The 17,349-nt window shown below is 35.6% G+C and overlaps 1 pseudogene; it reads right to left on the bottom strand.

Moving 5' to 3' along the window:
* Positions 1–9,821: 9,821 nt before the first annotated feature.
* Positions 9,822–12,786, bottom strand: LOC109257156 (ADP/ATP translocase 2-like; annotated as a pseudogene).
* Between the last annotated feature and the right edge of the window lie 4,563 nt (positions 12,787–17,349).

Here is a 17,349-nt window from a genome sequence, read left to right as displayed (position 1 = left end):
CCAGAGAACATCACCAGAAATACCAATTCTAAAGATAATACATGACACTAAATTCATATCTATCCAATAAAATGTATAAGGTATCAGAATGGGTTTTTGTTTTTTGTTTTTAAATATCCATTTAAACCCCCTGCAAGAGGCTAATTTTAGACATAAAGTCACCTGCAGATTGAAAATGAGAGAATGGAGAACTTTCTACCATGTTAATGGATGTCAAAAGAAAGCAGGAGTAACCACACTTATATCAGACAAACTACATTTAGCTCTTTAAAATATGTATTCATTTTTGAGAGACAGAGTGTGAGCAGGGAAGGAGCAAAGAGAGAGGAGACACAGAATCTTAAGCAGGCTCCAGGCTCTGAGCTGTCAGCACAGAGCCCAATGTGGGGTTTGAACCCACAAACTATGAGATCATGACCTTAGCCAAAGTCAGACTCTTAACTGACTGAGACACCCAGGCGTCCCAAGACAAACTACATTAAAAAAAAAAAGTCTGTAACAAGAGATGAAGAAGGGCATTGTATCATAATTAAGGTGTTTATCCGTTAATGAGGTTTAACAATTATAAATATTAATGTCCCAATGTGAGAGCACCCAAATACATAAAGCAATTAATAACAAACATAAAGAAACTCATTAATAATACAACTATAGTAAGGGACTTTAAAGTGCACTTACAAATCTGGAAAGGTCATCTAAATAGAAAATCAACAAGGTACAAGACTGGACCAGATGGACTTAACAGATATATTCAAAACATTCCATCTTAAAGTGGAAGAATACACATTCTTTTCAAGTGCAAATGGAAAATTTTCCAAAATAGATCAAATACTGTGTCACAAATTAGACTTCAAGCAGTACAAAAGACTGAGATCATGCATAATATTTTCAGACCACAGCACTATAAAACATGAAGTCAATCCCAAGGAAAAAAAATGGAAAGACCACAAATACATAAAGGTTACAGAGCATCCTACTAAAAAATGAAGTTAACTTGGAAATTAAAAAAAGAAAGAATTAAAAAAAATACATGAACGCAAATAAAAATTAAACACAAAAATCCAAACCCTTTGGACTGCAACAAAGGAAATCCTACGAGGATACTATAGTACAGTCCAAGCCTGTCTTAAGAAATAAATAAGGTCAAACTACACAATCTAACCTTAAACCTAAGGGAGCCAGAAAAAGAGCAACAAAAAAGACTAAAGCCAACAGAAGAAGGGAAATAATAAAGATTAGAGCAGAAATAAATGACAGAAAGAAAACAAACAAAAAAAAATCCACAGTAGAATAGATCAATGAAACTAAGATCTGGTTCTTTGAAAGAATAAACAAAATTGATAACCCCTTAGAAGACTAATAAAAAAAAATAGAGAAAAGACCCAAATAGATAAAATGATGAATGAAAGAGAAGCAATCACAACAGGACAGTACAGAAATACTAACAACTAAAATAAAATAGTATGAAAAAATATATGCCAACAAGCTGGGCAATCTGGCTGGAAATAGACAAATTCCCAGAAATTTACAAACTACCAATAATGACATAGAAAGTTATAGAAAATTTTAACAGATCCATAACGTGCTAAGAAATTGGATCAATAATCCCAAATCTCCATTTGAACAGGGGTCCTGGGCCAGATGGACTCCCAGGAGAATTCTACCACATATTTAGGAAGAGTTAAAAGCTATTCTCAAAATAGTGCAAAAGATAAAAATCTACTAAAAAACTCCAAACTCAGTCTATGAGGCCAACATTACCTTGATTTCAAAAGACCCCACTAAAAGACCCCACTAAAAAGGAGAATTATAGGTCAACATCCCAGGTTAAACTGGACAGAAAAATATTCAGCAAAATACTAGCAATTCTAATTCAACACTACATTGAAATAATTATTCAACATGATCAAGTTGGATTTATTCCTGTGTTGCAGAGTTGGTTAAATATTCACAAAACAATCAATGTGATAATCCACATAAAAAAATGATGAGAAAAATAAGATTCTTTCAATAGATGAAGAAAAAGCACTTGACAAAATACAGTATCCATTCTTGATAAAAATCCTCAACAAAGGAGGGATGGATAGAACATATATCAACATCATGAAGACCATGTACAAAAAACATACAGCTAATATCATCCTCAAAGGGGAAAAAGCTGAGAGCTTTTCCCCTACATCTAGGATGGAGACATGGATGTCCATGCTCACCATTACTATTTAATATAGTACGGGATGTTGGGGTGCCTGGGTGGCTCAGTCAGTTGAGCATCCAACTTCAGCTCAGATCATGATCTCAAGGTCTGTGAGTTTGAGCCCTGCATCAGGCTCTATGCTGACAGCTCAGAGCCTGGAGCCTGCTTCAGATTCTATGTCTCCCTCTCTCTCTGACCCTCCCCCATTCAAGCTCTGTCTCTCTCTGTCTCAAAAATAAATAAACATTAAAAAAACTTAATATAGTATGGGAACTCTTGGCCTCAGAAAACAACAAAAATAAATAAAGAGCATGCAAATCAGTAAGTACCAGAGTCCAGCTCCAGCAGGTCGAGGGGTTCCTGAAGGATGAACAGCATCAGTGAAAACGTGAAAATAAAACAAAACTAAAACAAAAATAAAAATAAAAAACTAAAATAAAAAAATAAAATAAAATAAAAATGGACACAGACAACAACAGTGTGTTGAACTGGACCATTTATTGTAGTAAATGTGGCATTATATATGCTAGTGATTTCCTTGTAACATACGTCATCTATGTTTTCTAACATTACCCAATTCTAAAATTGTTCCTTTGTATAATCACCCAATAAGGAATAACATGATTGTTTTGTCATAATGTTCCCTCCTGCCATTTGCTTATTGATTAATTTCTTTTATTGTTTTTATTATGTATCTATGTTTATCTATAATTTATAAAGTATTTGCTTTGCTGTTTTCATGAAAGGTCATTTATCTCTCAACACCTCAAGTGGAACAGTTACAGGGACATGACCTCTTAGTTGTTTCCCTGAACCATTCGTGGTTTTGAAGAACAAAAGTGTTCACCTGGGTCCGAGGTGCCAGGAAGGGGGCCAAGAGGGCTTTAGAAACCCACGTCTTATACGTTCTCAGAGAGACAATGCACCTAGGAACCAATGAGCCATTCTGTACTTTAACCGACTAGGTTCAATCATTATCTGGAATGCCTCCTGGAGGCCAAGTGGGCCTAGGGGTCAGAGTGACCTGTGTCCATAGATACCCTCCTTAGTTACCAGAGTGGGGCTTTTGGATCCATATGTATCTCCTTCATTGGCTGCCTTTGCTGGCAAATGCATGAGACTCCTGCAAGTAGAGGAGTCTCCATAGGGAATGGCAAGGGCTAAACATAAGGCCGCACAATTTCTGGTGGAACCTTATTTTCTTCCTAATGGTTCTTTTCCCAGGGGGCCTGCTGAGGGCAATTCCCCAACAGACAATACCCCAGGTACTTTTAAGGCCAAAAATCAGGAGTACAAGAAGCTTCACTGTCAGTGGGCCGCCCTGCAGTCACCAATCCGTCCACAGCCCAGGCCCTGCCATTCAGGCTGGGATAGCTTGGCTTCCCGCAAGTAAGAAATAAGTCAAGTATTCACTATTTTCAGAGGACATGATACTATATATAGAAAATGAAAACACTCCACCAAAAATCTGCTAGAATTAATACATGAATTCAGCACAGTCGAAGATATAAAATCAAGATGCAGAAATCTGTTGCATTTCTATACAACAATAAAGCAGCAGTAGAAAAAGAAGTCAAAGAATTGATCCAATTTGCAATTGCATTGAAAATCAGAAGATACCTAGAAATACACTTCATTAAAGAGATAAAAGAGCTATACTCTGAAAACTATGAAAGAAACTGAAGAGGACACAAAAAATGGAAAAGCATTCCATGCTTGTGGATTAGGAAGAAAAACATTGCTAAAATATTTACACTACCCAAAGCAATTGACACATTTAATGCAATCCCTATCAAAATACAAATGGCACTTTAACCAGAGCTAAGAACAAACAATCCTGAAATTTTTGAGGAGCTACCAAGACCCAAATACCCAAAGTCACCTTGAAAAAGGAAAGCAAAGTTGGAGACATAACAATTCCAGACTTAAAGTTATATTACAAAGCTGTAGTAACAAAACAGTATGGTACAGGCATCAAAACACAGAGATCAATGGAACACAATAGAAAGCCCATAAATGGACACACAAGTATATGCTCAACTAATGTTGGGCAAAGCCGGAAAGAATATTCAATGGGAAAAACACAGTCTCTTCAACAAATGGTGTTAGGAAAACTGGACTTGCAGAAACTGGACTACTTTCTCTCTCTCCCTCTCTCTCTCTCTCTCTCTCTCTCTTTTCTTTTCATTTATTCTTTTAAACTCAGGTTAGTTAACATCCAGTGTAGTATTGGTTTAAGGAGTAGAACTCAGTGTTTTATCACTTACATATAACACCCAGTGCTTTTCCTTTCTCCATACACAAAAATATATACAAAATGTATGAAAGGCCTAAATGCAAGATAGGATATCATCAAAATTCTAGAGGAGAAAACAGGTAGTAAGCTCTTTGACCTTGACTCCAGCAACTTTTTACTAGACACATCACTGAAGGCACAGGAAACAAAAGCAAACATAAACTATTGGGACTTCATCAAAATAAAAATCTTCTATACAATGAAGGAAACAACAAAGCTAAAATGTAGCCCAGGGAATGAGAAGTTATATTTGCAAACGACATATCTGATAAAGGATTAGTATCCAGAATATATAAAGAACTTATCAAACTCAATAACAAAAACAAAAACAAACCAAGAAAAAAAAATCCAGTTAAGAAATAGGCAGGGGCACCTGGGTGGCTCAGTTGGTTAAGCATCAACTTAGGCTCAGGTCATGATCTCACAGTTCATGGGTTCAAGCCCAGCATTGGGCTCTGTGGTGACAGCTCAGAGCTGGGAGCCTGCTTCAGATTCTGTATCTCCCTCTATCTCAGCCCTCTCCCCCTCACACTCGGTCTCTCTCTTTCTCTCAAAAATGAATAAATATTAAAAAAATAAATAAAAAAAGAAATAGGCAGAAGACATGAATAGACATTTTTTCCAAAGAAGAAGTACAGATGGATAATAGGCACATGAAAAGATGTGCCATCAGTGAAATACAAATCAAAACCATGATGAGATACCACATTACACCTGTCAGAATGGTTAAAATTAATAACACAAGAAATAACAGGTGTTAATGAGGATATGGAGAAAGAGGAACACTCTTGCACTGTTGGTTGGGAATGAAAATTGGTACAGCCACCCTGGAGAACAGTACATAGATTCCTCAAAAAACTAAAAAATATAATTACTCTACGATACAGCCATCACAGTATTAGATATTTACCTAATGGAAACAAATCTATAATACCTAATGGGTACATGCATCCCAATGATTCTAGCAGCATTGCATTATCAACAATAGCCAAACTATGGAGAGACCCCAAATGTCCTTCAACTGATGAGTGGATAAAGATGTGGTATATGTATATACAGTGGAATATTACTCAGCCATCATAAATAATGAAATATTGCCATTTGCAATGCCTTTGATGGGGCTATAATGTATTATGTTAAGTGAAATAAGTCGATCATAAAAAGACAAATACCATATCGTTTCACTCATATGTGGAATTTAGGAAACAAAACTTATGAACATATGGGAATTAGGGGGTGGAGGAGCAGAGAGGGAAACAAATTGAGGGTTGTTGGAGGGAGGTGGATGGGAGCTGGGCTAGATGAGTGATGGTATTTAATGAAGGCATTTGTTTTGATGAACGTTAGGTGTTGCATGTAAGTGATGAAAACTGAACCCTACCACTGAAACTAAATTACACTGTATATTATCAAACTAAATTTTCTATTAATGAAAAAAAAAGAAATTTAAGGAGGCACAGTGAAATGAAAACATACCCATTTTCATGAATCAGAAAAATTAATATTTATACAATATCCATAGTATCTGATATCACTGTAAATTTAATGTAATCTCCATCACAATTTTAAAGCCCTCATTCACAGAAATTAAACAAAGCAAAAGAATGGAAAAATGAACCTAAAATTTGTGTGGAACCAAAACCCCCAAATAACCCAAGCATTTCTGAGAAAGAACAATGTTGAATGGATTGCAGTTGTTAGTTTCTAACTACTACAAATCTATACTAAAAACAACAGTATGATATTTGCATAAAAATAGACATATTGACCAATAGAATGGAATTGAGAGCCCAGATATGAACTTTGCATATGTGTTCAACTAATATTTGATATGTGAACCAAGAATGCTCAACAGTGAAAGAATATATTCTTTATTAATTGTGTTGGGGAAACCAGGTATCTACATGCATTTAAAAAAACAAAAACAAAAAACTTTGGACGCTTATTTTACACTTCTTATGAGAATTAGCACAAAATTGTTTTCAGATTTAAACATAAAATATGAAACCATGTCTTAGAAAAAAAAGGAAAAAATATATACTTGCCCTTAATCTTGGCAATGATTTTTTGTATATGACACTAAAAACACAAACAACAAATGAAAAATAAATAAAATGGTACTTCATGTAAGTAAAAACTTTTATGTAGGAAAATAACCAACAAAATTAGAAGGTAACTGATAAAATAGGAGATGGTATTTGCAACTCTACCTGATAGCAGGTTAATATCCAAACTATAAAAAGAACACTGAAGAGTTCCAGTCCATGATGGCAATGTCAGAAGATCCTTAATTCATCTCCTTTATGAACACATAAAATCAACACCTATCAACAATGTAATTCCTCCAGAAGAAGAATTGAGGAGTGACTGAAAAACTTCTAGACAACAAAAGGTAAGAGAGATTAAAGGATAAAATGGCATGAGAAACAGAGACACAAAGGGAAACCTGTCACATCCCAGATGCTGTGAACTGCAGTGGAGAAGGATAGTACTGAAGGATTATGAACAGATTTGCCTACCCTGGGGCACAGGGAAAAAGCCCCAGTTTAAAGCAGCAAGTAGTATAAAATAGATTAAGCAGTAGAATTCTGCCACGTGGCAGAGCAGCTGCTAGAACTGTCTCTGAATCCTAGGGAATGTTGAGTGCCATGGTTTATGTTCCTTTTTTATCTTGAAAATGTAGATTGAAGAAAGGTCTGTATGCCATAGCTGACCTATTGTCTCAGTGAGCTCCAGACCAAGAACCCACAATAGCCCCAGAAATTCCACCAAGGTAGCCCTAGGGTGGTGCTTCCTGGGACACCTCTGGTCATCATTCACTATAGCTCCAGCCATTATGCCAAGGTAATGCAGGTGTAAAGCACCCTGGGAAACTCCAGGCCTGGATCACTTTAGCTTCAGCTGGTTTACTAGGGTAATCCTTGTTCAGAGCATTCTGGGGTCTCACCTGCTTTGGCTCAAGTCACCCCAACAGAGTATCCCCGTTGGGAACACTCCAGAGATACTGGCTTACACCCACTTCAGCTTTACCTGTCTTGTCATGGTTCCATCAGTGTGAAGAATCCCAGGTCACACCACATTGTACCCACTTAAACTTCAGATATTCTTCCAGAGCATCAATTGCATGGAGAGTCCAGGGGCCTCACCAACCTGTGCAACCTGTGTCCACATCATCTTTAATTGCCTGTCCAGTGTGTCCCTTGTTTGGCGCACCCCAGGACTCCCAGACTATTCCATACTTCAGCTGTAGTCAACCCACAAGGGCACCCTCTGGGTGGAGAGTCTTAAAACATGCAAGCTTATACCCACTTCAGTCTCATATGTCTGCCAAGGAACCCTCTGCCACAGAGACTAGGGTTCCCCTGGCTTACACACACTTCACCTTCAGCTGTCCTGCCATGACATTCTCTACATAGACAGTCCAGGGACCACAAAAGCCTGGGCCCACTTCAGCTTCAGCTGTCCTTCCAGTGTGCTTTCTGTGTGTAGAGATATGGGACCCCCTTGGCCTAAACCCACATCAGCTTTAGATATTTTGCCACAGTGCCCACTGTATATAAAGACCTGTGATCCCCTGACTTGCACCCACTTCAGTCACAGCTGCCCAAGACCAAGATAAAAGAAATGAAATGGAGATAATTTGTGTAATAAAGAGTTTAAAATAATGATCATAAAGATGCTCACTGGGCTATAAAGAAGTGTTGAGAACACATTGAGAAGTTAAAATAAAGATTAAAAATATATTAAAAAGAACCAATCAGCGTTCAAGAATACAACAATTGAAATTATATATACAATAGAGGGAATCAACAATAGATTAGAGGATTCAGAAGAATGGACCAGTGATCTGTAAATAGTTATATATATATATATAGTTTTATATATAATCATCTATCATATATAATTTATTATTTATATTATGACCATAGATGGATTGTATATATATATAGTTTGTATACATAAAAATAATTTGTATATATATACATATATATGTACATATATATGAATATATATATGTATATATATGTTGATTTGGTCTTTAATATGGACCATATCTCTCTGTCTCACCATTTTGCCCGACTTTCTGGTTTCCCCACCCCCTCCCTCTGGGTTATACAGAAGAGGTATTCCTCCTACAACTGAAGGAATAGTCTTGTTTATGGTCATCCCATGTTTAGATTGTGTGTGCTTGGTGACTTTTGCTGGTTGTGTGGAGATATGGCTGGCCTGAGTTGAAAGTAATGGAGCTTTCCATACTGAGGCCATCCTGGTGGAATGGCTGAAGCTGAAATCAATGTGGACTGGAATGGTACTGATATCTGCTACACAAAGGGTTCTCAGTCAGGTCAGTTGTGGCTGAAGTGGGTTAAAGCCAGGGGATTCCAGGTCTTTATATATAGTGAGAACTGTGGTAGAACATCTGAAGGTGATGTGGGTTTAAGCCAAGGGGATCCCAGATTTCTACACACAGAAAAACAGCTGTGGCCAAAGTGGGTACAGGCCTTTGTGGTACTTGGACTGTCTATGCAGATAATGTACTGGTAGGGCAGCTAAAGCTCAAGTGTGTGCAAGCCAGGGGGGACCCTGGTCTCTATATCAGAGCACTTCAAATTGATATTGTTGTATCCTTTGGGTAAATAACTAGTAGTGCAATGCTGGATCATAGGTAGTTCTATTTTTAACTTTTTGAGGAAACCCCATACTTTTTTCCAGAGTGGCTACATTAGTTTTCATTCCCACCAACAGTATAAGAGGGTTCCCCTTTCTCTGCATCTTCCCCAACACCTGTTGTTTCCTGTGTTGTTAATTTTATGCATTCTCACAGGTGTGTGGTGACATTTAATCATTGATTTGTATTTCCCTGATGATTAGTGATATTGGACATCTTTTCATGTGTCTGTTGGCCATCTGTATGTATTTGTAAAAATGTCTACTCATGTCTTCTGCTCATTTTTCACATGGATTATTTGTTTATTATTTATTTGTTTAATATGAGAGAGACAGAGAGGGAGGGAGGGAGAGAGAGAGAGAGAGAGCATGGGAGGGGGAGGGGAGAGAGAGAGAGAGTGGATCCCAAGCAGGCTCCATGATTACAGTTTAGAGCCCAATATGAGGCTTGATCTCATGAACTATAAGTAATGACCTGAGTGGAAATCAAGATTCAGATGCTTAACCAGCTGAGCCACCCAGGCAACCTTTAATGCTTCCCATTTTCAACCTGTAAATACTTGTTATTGACAAATAGCATTCAACAGTCTGTCAAATATGCTCAAGATATGTTATATAATACAGTATACCTGTTCACAGGAGGGGGCGTGATTAGGAAATAACTTATGGGAACTTATTGATATAATCACACAAGACAAGCACAAAGCGCCACCCGTGCCTCTGAAAACATTGGACCATGCACCCTTTAAAAAAGTTTTTGTTCCTTCATCATTAGAAATCTTCCTCCAGCAGTCAAGCATTCCTGTGTACGTGATATCAGTTTCTTTGTGCTCTGAATGCATCATCATTCAGCGACAAACCTGTCAAATGGATAAGATATCAACCCAGCAACCAATGTACAGAATGTGGAATAATCTAACTGATGAAGATGTGTGTATTCTTAGGATCTGTGATCATTCCCTTTGTAGTGTCATAGATACCAAAGTAGGCAGCTTGGTAGATGACAATACCTTGAACAGATACATTAAAGCCTTGGTACATACCCTCCATCCCATCAGATTTATAGATCTTAACCAGGCAGTCACCAAGGCCTCTGGATTCCCTTTCAGCTCCAATTTTGCCCCCATCAATTTCTAGAGGGGAACATACAATATCAAGAGGATACACAAAACACAAGGGTATGGCTCCAGCGACACCAACTGATGACAGATTCACTGCAAAGTAGCACCAAACTGGTTTTCTTGTCCACACTACCCAGGAAGATCTGCTTGTATTTATCTTTGAAGGCAAAGTTGAATGCCTGGGTGGGTAAGTATCTTATGACATTGACCAGGTTATCACAACAGAAGGACAAGAATCTCTGCTTCCTGGGGATATGAACCACACAATTTATAATATGCTGTATTGCTTATCATATAATTTCATTCATATATGAAATTTAAGAAACAAAGCAGATGAACATAGGGGGGATGGAAGCAAGAATAAGATAAAAACAGAGAGGGAAACAAACTGTAAATGACTTTTAAATAAGGATAACACACTGAGAGTTGCTGTTGGGGTGTTCAGCGGGGGATGGACTAAATAGAAAATTGACATTAAGGAGCACACTTGTTGGGATGAGCACTGGGTGTTATATGGAATTGATTAATTACTAAATTATATTTCTGAAATCATTTTTACACTATATGTTAGCTACTTGGATTTAAATTTTAAAAAAATTAAGAATAAGAAGCAAGAAAAATCTCAAATAAATAACTTCACCTTACATGTAAAGGAGCTAGGAAGGGAAGAATATATAAAAACATCGAACCAGCAGGAGGAAGGAAATAATAAAGAATAGAGTAGAAATAAAAGATATAGAAACAAGAAAAAATAGAACAGATAGCTCAGTGAAACCAGAAGCTCATTCTTTGGAGTGATCAACAAGATTGCTAAACCTCTATCCAGACTCATAAAAGAGAGAGAGAGAGAGAAACAGAGAGACAGAAAGACAGATACAGAGAGAGAGGATTCAAATGAACAAAATCACTAATAAAAAAGGAGAAATAGCAACAAACACCACAGAAAAATGAACAATTGTAAGAGAATATTATGAACGAGTATATGCCAACAAATTAGACAAACTAGAAGAAATGTATAAATTTCTATAATAATATAACCTACCAAAATTAGAAAATTTATATAGACTAATTACCAGCAAGGAGATTGCATCAGTAATCAAATAACTACTAACATCAACAAAAAACGTCCCAGACAAGATGACTTCACAGGTGATTTCTATAAAACATTTAAAGAAGGATTAGTGATATCTATAGTAATCAAAACATCCAAAAAATAGAAGAGGGAAAAGTTCCAAATTCATTATTTGAGGCCAGTATCACCCTGATACCAAAACCGGATAAAGACACAACAAAAAGAGAGAACCACAGGTCAATATCAGTAATTAACATGGATGCAAAAATCCTAAAAAAATTATAGCAAACGGAATCAACAATACATTAATAAAATAATTCATCATGATCATTGGGACTTATTTTCAGGACACAAGTATGGATCATTATCCACAAATCAATGTGATACAGTACATCAATGAGAGCAAGAATAAAAACCATATGATTATTACAATAGATTCAGAAAAAAATTTTGACAAAGTGCAACATCGATTCAATGTAAAAACCCTTAAGAAAGTAGATTTGGAGGGAACATACCTCAACATAATAAAGGCCATACATGAAAAACTCACAGTGGATATTTTACTCAATGGAGAAAAGCTGAGAGCTTTTCCTCTTCAGTCAGGCACAACACAGGGATGTCCACTCTCACTGCTTTTATTCAACGTAGTACTGGAAGTCCCATCCATAGTAATTAGACAGTAACAACAACAACAACAAAAATAAAATAAATCAAATTATAAGGAAGAAGTAAAATTTTCACTATTTGTAGATGGCATAATACTATATATAGAAAACAAAAAGAAAGAAAGAAACCACAGGAACTTACAAATGAATTCAGTAAAGTTGCAGGATACAAGATCAATGTAAAGAAATTCATTGAGGGGCGCCTGGGTGGCTCAGTCGGTTAAGCGTCCGACTTCGGCTCAGGTCATGATCTCACGGTCCGTGAGTTCGAGCCCCGCGTCAGGCTCTGTGCTGACTGCTCAGAGCCTGGAGCCTGTTTCAGATTCTGTGTCTCCCTCTCTCTGACCCTCCCCCGTTCATGCTCTGTCTCTCTCTGTCTCAAAAATAAATAAACATTAAAAAAAAGAAATTCATTGAAATTCTACACACAAACAATTAGGTAATAAAAATATAAATTAAGAAAACAATTTCATTTACAATTGCACTCAAAACATGCTTAGGAATAAACCTAACCAAAGAAGTGAAATACTTGTAGTCAGAAAACTATAAAACAATGATGAAGGAAATTGAAAAGGACACAAACACCAAAAAATGACACACATTCCATGCTCATGGATTGGAAGAACAAATATTGTTAAAATGTCTATACTACCAAAACCAAATAGCACTCTACTATGTGGCATTAATTATTGCCATATTATTACACAGTCATTACCAACATTAATCCCCAAGTCTCTTCTGATATTCTCAAACTGAAATTCTGTGTCCATTAATCAATAACTTTCAATTTCCTTTTTCCCCCAGCCCCTGGCAAGGGCATTCTATTTTCTGTCTCTATAAATTGGACTACTCTTCAGATAAGTAGAATTATATAGTATTGTGTGTGTGTGTGTGTGTGTGTGTGTGTGTGTGTATGTGTGTGTGTGCGCACGTGCATGCACACGCTCAATATTCATCTATGCTGTAACGTGTGTCAGAATTTTCTTCCATTATAAGACTGAATAATATTCCTTCCCATGCATATACGACATTTTACTCATTAACTCATTCCATCTATGGACATTTGTGTTGTTTCCACTGCAGTTGTTTATGCAGGTATCTATTTTATGGGATTTTTTATAAAAGATGTTATTTTATTTTGATGAGGTAAACATATACAGCATAAAATATAGTCATTTACACTAAATTTTGCTTGCATTATGTAAAAGAAGTATATGTGTTCTTTTTTAACAGTTTATTTTATTTTTTAGTAATCTCTACATCCAACATGAGACTTGAGCTCACCACCCCAGAGTAAGAGTAACATCCTCCTCCAATTGAGTCAGTCAGGTGTCCCAGAGGTGTATGAGTTTTTATAGAATAATTACAATAATTCACATGAATTTCTAGTTATGAAATGCAGTTTCTTACATTATTTCTATTTGTGGTTAAGTATATTATAAAATATGAAATAAATAGATCCTAACTTTTCAAATAATGTGTGGTATCTATACATTTCCTTTATGTATTTTAGGTGAAATAAATTATAGAAACAGTCATAATCTTACTGATTATTTAGAGTGTGAATAATGTTTATAGTACTTAATGGAAAATAAAATAATTGTGTCAATTAAATAAAATGAGTGGTAGATATTTATATTTTCCCAAGATGTGATAATATTTATTTGTTTAATAAATTCCTATCACAACTAAAACTATTTGCCACAAATTGGAATGTATATAAACCTACACAAATAGGATTCCAAAGGATAATTTCTAACAAAATTGACTATGGATACAAAGTGTAGTGTAGTAATTTGTGTGGTGTACACAAAGTGTGGTAATTTAAAATAAGGAATCAACTTATCCTTCATTTAAAATATCTACAATGTAATTAAATAGAATAATGAAAACTGAGCATTGACTAGTGTGGCAATGTGAAAATTTAATGCTTTAATTTTTTTTTTTCATTTTTGCTATGGTTTGACAACATTAGAGATTTTTTTGTCTCTTTTCTGTTTCCATAGTATTTCTCTTGCAATGGTGCTAAAACTGTTATACTGTTACTTTAAACCACAGATTCCTCTCTTTTCAATGCTGTTAAAGGCACAAATACATTGTCTACTTTTTCTCATAGAGTAATCATACAATATTTAGGAGGCTGTCTATAATTTTCCCTTCTATATTTTTCTGATCCCTGTTGCCATTAGTGAGTATTAAAATTATAAGTCTTCTTCCCCAGGATACTGGGGAGATTAATCAATGTTTTCTGTAAAAAATAAAATAGGAACCCCTAAGTCATTTATTTGACTATTGATAAATTAGTACAAAAATTTTAATCTGATTAAACTGTCCTTCATTTTATTGCTTCAGATTGTAAGAGAGATAACATAGTAAATTTTATATTTAAAACTGTATAGAGGGTTTCGTATAACTGCAGATTTTCTGGAGTTCAAAATTAAAAATAAAATACTAAATATTAAGATGTTAGTGTGACCTACTCACACAAAAATGATAATTCCCAACAGGCTGGATCCGCATCACCTTTGAGCAGCATTATCCTAAACATCTTTCTTTGTCTGGCAACATCAAACTTGTTCATATTAGTGTCCAGAATAAACTATTAAAGGGCATGGTCTACTGACATCTTTTGCTAAAAATACTTTTTTTTCTAATAATATGCTAGTGCCTCATAAGTATTACTCTTGAGGTGCCAATGATGTTTAATTTTTAAGGATTTTAGAGATTTCAAGAACTTAAATATACTTTCCTCTTCCCTTTCAGAAAGCTGTGGTTCATTAAAATAAGATAATCATTTACAAGGAAAAGTAAAGTATACATAAATGGTCTTGGAAAGGAATGTGATTTAAAAATATATTAAAGTGTAGATCTATCTGGTTCTGGAATTACTTGTTTAAAATTACATGGTAAAATTCAGCTTTTTTCTTTTTTTGAACTTATTAGCTTTAGTTTGTTTCTATATATATTATATTTTATAGTTTATATGTTTGTTTCTATCTAAGTAATAAAATATATGATTACAAAAATACAAGCTACAGCAGATTGAATTTATTATGCCAATCACTTTGCAATTTGATTCTATACTGGCTGGCTTTTTATCAATTTGTAGTTTATTTTTTTCAATTTCCAGGAAATCCTTAGCTCTTGGGTTCATTTTTACCACTCTTGTGACCTTGACTTTCCTGTGTAAATATAAGTATCACTTTCCACATTTGTGACATTAATTCCCTTCACCCGTTTTCCCACCCCTGAATACTTTTCCTTCTGAAAACTACCAATCTGTTCTCTGTATCTTTGAGTATGATTTTGCTTTCTTTGTTTGTTTTAGATTCCACTTTATAAGAGAAATCATATGGTGTTGTCTTTCTATGACATTTTAATACAAATAATGATCTGAGGTCTATTTATGTCATCTCAGATGGCAAGATTTTCATCATTTCTTATGTTTAAGTAGTATTCCATTGTGCTTGTGTGTGTGTGTCCCATATCTTGCTTATTATGAATAATTTGACAATAAGCATAGGGGTGTACATATATTTTTAGATTGGTGCTTTGTTTTCCTCAGATAAATACGCAGAAGTGGAAGAGCTGGATCATATGGTAGTTCTGAGACAGAACATGGCAGGGAGAAGGGAATTAACTCCTGTAAAGCCACTGGTCTGAGGCAAGGGTTAAAAGTTTCCTTATACTTAGAGATAAATACCTTCTGGGAAAGATACCAAGTGAGAAATAACAGCTTTCAAGCAGTAATTGTTGTCTGGGCAAAATTAGAAGTGACAATTTAAAGACCACTTTCACAAGCATTTCTATTTTCCAGAAGCCATAAACAATGTTGACCATGAAGAAAGGCATCCTGTGATTGTCTTATGTCCACTAACAAGTAACAACTATGAGATAGATAATGACAGTAGGACTGAAGAACACTTCCTGACTCATTGTCTCTAGCCCTTTGAAAAAGTTCCTTTAAAATACTTACAAACTAACCCTTCCAAGAAGTGACATTCCTCTTTCTTTTCCATTCCCTTGTATTCAAGCTATCTCTAATAAACTCCACCCCTTTTATTTCTCTTCAAAGTTCACTTTTTAAAATTTTTATTTATTTTTGAGAGAGGAGAGAGAGAGAGAGAGAGAGAGAGAGAGAGAGAGAGAGAGAATGAGCAGGGGAGGTGCACAGAGAGAGGCACAGAAGATCTGAAGTGAGTTCTGTGCCAACAACTAGAGAGTCTTAATGCAGGGATTGAATTCACAAACCGCAAATCATGACCTGAGCTGAAGTCTCTCACTTAACTGAGTCACCCAGGTTTCCCCAGCATTCATTTCTATGGCAGACTCAAGAACCTGGTTCTTGTAGGTTATTGTGCTGGGGTGTGGTTTTTGGAGAGATCACATGTCTGACTCTCCTATTCACCTTGTTACAGTGCTTTTACCCTTTGTTGTAAAGTGACCTGTTAAATTAGTTTTTACTGTTTTTTTCCAATGGAAAATTTTCCATATGATACTGTAGATATTGGTGTGTCCATGGAGGAGGTGAGTTCAGGGTCTTCCCATGCTGCCATCTTGGATGGCCTTCCTTATTGATATTGTTTGTATATATTTCTTAAATGTACTTACAATAAAAGAGCTTACTATAAAATAATTGATTCTTTTACTTTTTTATCCTTTTAAGTAGTTCGTTCATGAGTATTATTGTAATTTCCTCCAATTTATGATGAATTTATCACTCATCATGGAAAAATGGAATAATTGTGTGTATAATCATTAAAATTATATATATATAATTTATTATATAATACAAATTAATATACATAATTAATTAATTAATACATGCATGCACTATTTTTGTGCCAGTACCTACTGGTTTGATTACTACAGCTTCATAATATAACTTGAAGTCTGGAATTGTGATGCCTCCAGGATTGGTTTTCTTTTACAAGATTGCTTCAGCTATTTGAGATCTTTTATGGATCCTTACATATTTTAGAATTGTTCTAGTCCTGTAAAGCTCTTGTTGGTATTTTGATAGGGATTGCATTAAATATGTAGATTGTTCTGGTTAGTATAGAAATTTTAACAGTATTTGTTCTTCCAATCAATGAGTATGGAATATCTCCCAGTTCTTTGCATTATCTTGAATTTCTTTCATTGTATTTTATATTTTTAATGTTTATGTCTGAGAGACAGAAGAGCAGGGGAGGGGCAGAGAGAGAGAGAGAGGGAGAGAGAGAATCTCAAGCAGGCTCCAAGCTCTTCAGCTCAGAGCCTGACAGGGGGCTTGAACCCACAAACTGTCAAATCATGACTTGAGCTGAAATCAAGAGTCAGATGCTTAGGGC

Source organism: Panthera pardus, unplaced genomic scaffold, assembly GCF_024362965.1.
Source record: "Panthera pardus isolate Hobbes unplaced genomic scaffold, ASM2436296v1 HiC_scaffold_1, whole genome shotgun sequence".
Taxonomy (NCBI): Eukaryota; Metazoa; Chordata; class Mammalia; order Carnivora; family Felidae; genus Panthera; species Panthera pardus.
Note: the sequence above shows the minus strand (reverse complement) of the source record. Positions and strands in the feature narration are given on the sequence as shown.